General features: G+C 38.9%; 1 pseudogene; it reads left to right on the top strand.

Moving 5' to 3' along the window:
- Positions 1-1421: 1421 nt before the first annotated feature.
- Positions 1422-3023, top strand: LOC121483932 (annotated as a pseudogene).
- The last annotated feature ends 2592 nt before the right edge of the window (positions 3024-5615 follow it).

The raw sequence follows: 5615 nt of genomic DNA, 5'->3' as shown, positions 1-5615 counted from the left end.
AAATCCGATGTCAAAAAGTCAATTCAGAAGTACAAATACAAAGCTACAGGTGGCTCTGGAAAAAAGCCTAAAGACTCTAGAGACTTTGTTATTGCAGAAGTGAGATCTAATCAGGCCTAAATTAAAAAGAGACTAAATGAGATGCAATCCAAACTGGATTTCCTAACTGCTAGGGTTAATGAGGTGGAAGAGAGAATGGGTGACATAGAAGACAAGTTGATGGTAAGGAAGAAAGCTGAGGAAAAAAGAGAAAAACAATTAAGAGCCAATGAAGAAAGGGTTAGGGAAATAAATGATAGCTTGATAAGGAAGAATTTACATATAATTTGACTCCAGAAGAGACTGAGAGATAGATAGGACCACAAAGTATATTTGAACAAACCATAGCTGAGAACTTCCCTAATTTGGGGAGGGAAACAAGCATTCAGATCCAAGAGTTAGAGATGACCCCCCCCAATCAATACAAACCATTCCACACCTCACATTTAATAGTAAAGCTTGCAAATTTCAAAGATTAAGAGAAAATTCTTTTTTTGATAATAAATTTATTTTTATTGGTGTTCAATTTACCAACATACAGAATAACACCCAGTGCTCATCCCGTCAAGTGCCCCCCTCAGTGCCCATCACCCATTCACCCCCACCCCCCCACCCTCCTCCCCTTCCACCACCCCTAGTTCATTTCCTAGAGTTAGGAGTCTTTATGTTCTGTCTCCCTTTCTGATATTTCCCACACATTTAAGAGAAAGTTCTTAATGCAGCATGAGACAAGAGATTCTTAATTTATATGGGGAGAAATACCAGATTAACAGCAGACCTCTCCACAGAGACCGGTCAGGCCAGAAAGGGCTGGCAGGATATATTCACGGTCCTAAATAAGAAGACTTCCATTCAGAATAGGAGAGAAAAAGAGCTTCCAGAATAGGCAGAAACTGAAAGACTATGTGACCACCAAACCATCTCTACAATAAATATTAAAGGGGACCCTGTAGAAGAAAGAGGGAGTTCAAGGAAATAATCCACAAAAACAGGGACAGAATAGGTATTACGATAACACTATAAATTCATATCTTTCAATAGTTACTCTGAATGTGAATGGGCTAAATGATCCCATCAAAAGACACAGGGTATCAGACTGGATAAAAAAGAAAGTCCCATCTATTTGCTGTCTTACAAAAGACTCATTTTAGACCTAAGGACACTTCCAGCCTGTAAATGAAGGAGTGGAAAACCATCTACCATTCAGATGCTCCTCAAAGGAAAGCTGGGGTAGCAATCCTCAAATCAGACCAATTAAAGTTTATCTCAAAGACTGTAGTAAGAGATGAAGACAGACACTATATCATACTTAAAGGATCAATCCAGCAAGAAGACCTACCAATCATGAATATGTATGCTCTTAATGTGGGAGATGCCAAGTATATCAATTAATAATGCCAAGTATAGCAATTAATAACCAAAGTAAAGAGATACTTAGAAAATAATACACTAGACTCGTGGGCCTTGGCGATCCGTGGGGTGCACCTGCGCAGCTGTGGATGCCGCAGGTTTTTGAAACATGAATTGTTCACTCTTCTTGTCTGCCCTTTGCTTGTGAATAGCCTCAGCAGCTCCAAAACTCGATCAAAGCTTAAATGCACAATGGTACCAGTGGAAGGCAATGCACAGATTATATGGCATGAATGAAGAAGGATAGAGGAGAGCAGTGTGGGAGAATATGAAAATGATTGAACTGCATAATGGAGAATATAGCCAAGGGAAACATGGCTTCACAATGGCGATGAATACCTTTGGTGACATGACCAATGAAGAATTCAGGCAGGTGATGAATGACTTTCCAAACCAGAAGCACAAGAAAGGGAAAGTGTTCCAAGAACCTATCTTTGCTGAGATCCCCAAATCTGTGGACTGGAGAGAGAAAGGCTACGTAACTCCTGTGCAGAATCAGGGTCAGTGTGGTTCTTGTTGGACTTTTAGTGCAACTGGTGCCCTCAAAAGACAGATGTTCCGGAAAACAGGCAAACTTGTGCCACTGAGTGAGCAGAACCTGGTGGACTGCTCTAAGGCTCAAGGCAATGAGGGCTGCAGTGGTGGCCTGATGGATAACGCCTTTCATCATGTTAAAGACAATGGAGGCCTGGATTCAGAGGAATCTTATCCATATCTTGGAAAGGACATAGAGACCTGTAACGACAAGACTGAGTGTTCTGCTGCTAATGACACTGGCTTCATGGACCTCCCTCAATGGGAAAAGACCCTAATGAAGGCAGTGGCAACTCTAGGGCCCATCTCTGTTGCTACTGATGCAGGCATTTCCAGGGCTACAAGTCAGGCATTTATTTTGATCCAGACTGCAGCAGCAAAGATCTAGATCATGGTGTTCTGGTGGCTGGCTATGGCTTTGAAGGAACAGATTCAAATAATAAGTTTTGGATTATCAAGAACAGTTGGGGTCCAGAATGGGGCTGGAATGGCTATATAAAAATGGCCTAAGACCAGAACAACCATTGTAGAATTGCCACAGCAACCAGCTATCCCATTGTGTGAGCTGATGGACCACAAGATTAGAGGACTTGAGGATAGCACATCTGGAGGAAGTTTACCTTAAAATTGACCATACTCTTATTGTGTAAGATAAGACACTTGAATCATTGAGAATCCAAGTTGTGATTTGAATTCTGTGATATTTTTATCAGGGTAAACATCACCACTGCTTTCATTACTGTTATATATGGCTTTATAATGTTGAACACTTATTACTTAATTCTAAAATTTTTGACTTCTTATTTTTTCAAAGGATATATAAACTTTACCTTTTCAAATAAATTTTAATTCAATAAGTAGAGGAAGAAAAAAATAAAATAATACACTAATCGTAGGAGACTTCAACACAGTACTTGTCAGTAAATATCAGATCTTCTAAGCATGACATCACCAAAGAAACAAGGGCCTTAAATTATACACTGGACCAGATGGATTTCACAGATGTTTACAGAACTTTCTAACTGAACACAACTGAATACACATTCTTCCCAAGTGCACATGGAACTTTCTCCAGAATAGACCACACACTAGGTCACAAATGAGGTCTCAACCGATACCAAAAGATAGGATTGCCCCCCTGCATATTTTCAGACCACAATGCTTTGAAACTAGAACTCAGTCATAAGAAGAAATTTGGAAGAAATTCAAACACATGGAGGTTAAAGAGCATCCTACTAAAAGATGAATGGGTCAACCAGGAAATTAGAGAAGAATCTATGGATTCAGGGAAACTAATGAAAATGCAGATACAACCATTCAAAAAATTTGGGATACAGCAAAGAGGTCCCAAGAAGGAAATACATCTCAATACAAGCCTCCTTCAAAAAATTGGAAATAACTCAAATACACAAGCTAAACTTGCACCTAAATGAACTGGAGAAAGAACAGCACATAAAGCCTACACCAAGCAGAAGAGGGGAGATAATAAAGATTCAAGCAGAACTCAATGAAACAGAGACCAGAAGAACTGCAGAACAGATAAAAAAAGAAAAACAGGAGTTGGTTCTTTGAAAGAATTAATAAGATAGATAAACCCTTAGCCAGCCTTATGAAAAAGAAAAAAAAAAAACCTCAAGGTAATAAACTCACAAAAGAAAGAGGAGAGATCAGAACCATACCAAGGAAATACAAATGATTTTAAAAAACATTTTATGAGCAGCTATAAGCCAATAAATTAGGCAATCTAGAAGAATTGGATGCAGTTCTGGAAAAATCACAAATGACCAAAACTAGAACAAAACGAAATAGAAAACCTGAACAGGCCAATAACCAGCGAGGAAATTGAAGCAGTTATCAAAAACCTGCCAAGTCGCAAAATTCCAGGGCCAGATGGCTTCCGAGGGGAAGTCTATCAAATGTTTAAAGAGGAAATAATATTCTACTAAAGCTGTTCTGAAGGATAAAAAGGGATGGAATACTTCAAAATTTGTTCTAACAGGCCAGCATCACCTTGATTCCAAAACCAAAGACCGCACCAAAAAGGACAATTATAGAACAATATCCCTGATGAACATGGATGCAAAATTTCTCAACAAGATACTAGCCAATAGGATCCAATAGTACATTAAGAGGATTATTCACCATGACCAAGTGGGATTTATCCCTGAGATGCAAGGTTGGTTTAACACTCATAAAGCAATCAACGTGATTGATCATATCAACAAGAGAAAAAACAAGAACCATATGATCCTCAATAGATGCAGAGAAAGCATTTGACAAAATACAGCATCTATTCCTGATCAAAACTCTGCAGAGTGTAGGGATAGAGGGAACATTCCTCAGCATCTTAAAAGTCATCTATGAAAAGCCCACAGCAAATATCATTCAATGGAAAAACACTGGGAGCCTTTCCACAAGATCAGGAACACAACAGGGATGTCCACTGTCACCACGGCTATTCAACACATAGTACTAGAAGTCCTAGCCTCAGCAACCAGACAACAAAAAGAAATCAAAGGCATTCAAATTGGTAAAGAAGTCAAACTCTCCCTCTTTGCAGACGACATGATACTTACTGTACACAGAAAACCCAGAAGATCCACCCCAAGATTGCTAGAACTCATACAGCAATTCAGTAATGTGGCAGGAGACAAACATCAATGCATAGCAATCAGTGGCATTTCTCTACACTATCAATGAGACTGAAGAAAGAGAAATTAAGGAGTCAATCCCATTTACACTTGCACTCAATAGCATAAGACACCTAGGAATAAACCTAACCAAAGTGATGCCCTAAAAACTACAGAACACTTCTGAAAGAATTTGAGGAAGACACAAAGAGATGGAAAAATATTCCATGCTCATGGATTGGCAGAATTAATACTGTGAAAATGTCAATGCTACCCAGGAAAATTTACACATTCAAAGGAATCCCTATCAAAATACCACGGACTTTCTTCAGAGAGTTGGAAAAAATCATCTTAAGATTTGTATGGAATCAGAAAAGACAGCGGGGGGAATATTGAAAAAGAAAACCAGAGCCGGGGGCATCACCATGCCGGGTTTCAAGCTGTACTACACAGCTGTGATCTTCAAGATAATGTAGTATTGGCACAAAAACAAGACACATAGGTCAATGGAACAGAATAGAGAACCTAGAAATGGGCCCTCAACTCTATGGTCAATATTCGACAAAACCAGAAAGTATATCCACAGGAAAAAGGATAGTCTCTTCAATAAATGGTGCTGGGAAAATTGGACAGCCACGTGCAGAAGAATGAACCTATACCATTCTCTTACACCATACACAAAGATAAACTTAAAATGGATGAAAGATCTAAATGTGAGACGAGAATTCCTCAAAATCCTGGAGGATAACACAGGCAATACCTTTTTTAACTTGGCCGCAGCAAGTTCGTGCAAGATAAATCTATGAAGGCAAAGGAAACAAAAGCAAAAACGAACAACTTTAATCAAGATAAAAAGCTTCTGCACAGCAAAAGAAATATTCACCAAAATAATAGACAACCTACAGAATGGGAGAAGATATTTGCAAGTGACCTATCAGATAAAGGGCTACTATCCAAGATCTATAAAGAAGTTATTAAACTCAACACCAAAGAAACAAAGAA

This window comes from Vulpes lagopus, unplaced genomic scaffold (assembly GCF_018345385.1).
Source record: "Vulpes lagopus strain Blue_001 unplaced genomic scaffold, ASM1834538v1 ctg553, whole genome shotgun sequence".
Taxonomy (NCBI): domain Eukaryota; kingdom Metazoa; phylum Chordata; class Mammalia; order Carnivora; family Canidae; genus Vulpes; species Vulpes lagopus.
Note: the sequence above shows the minus strand (reverse complement) of the source record. Positions and strands in the feature narration are given on the sequence as shown.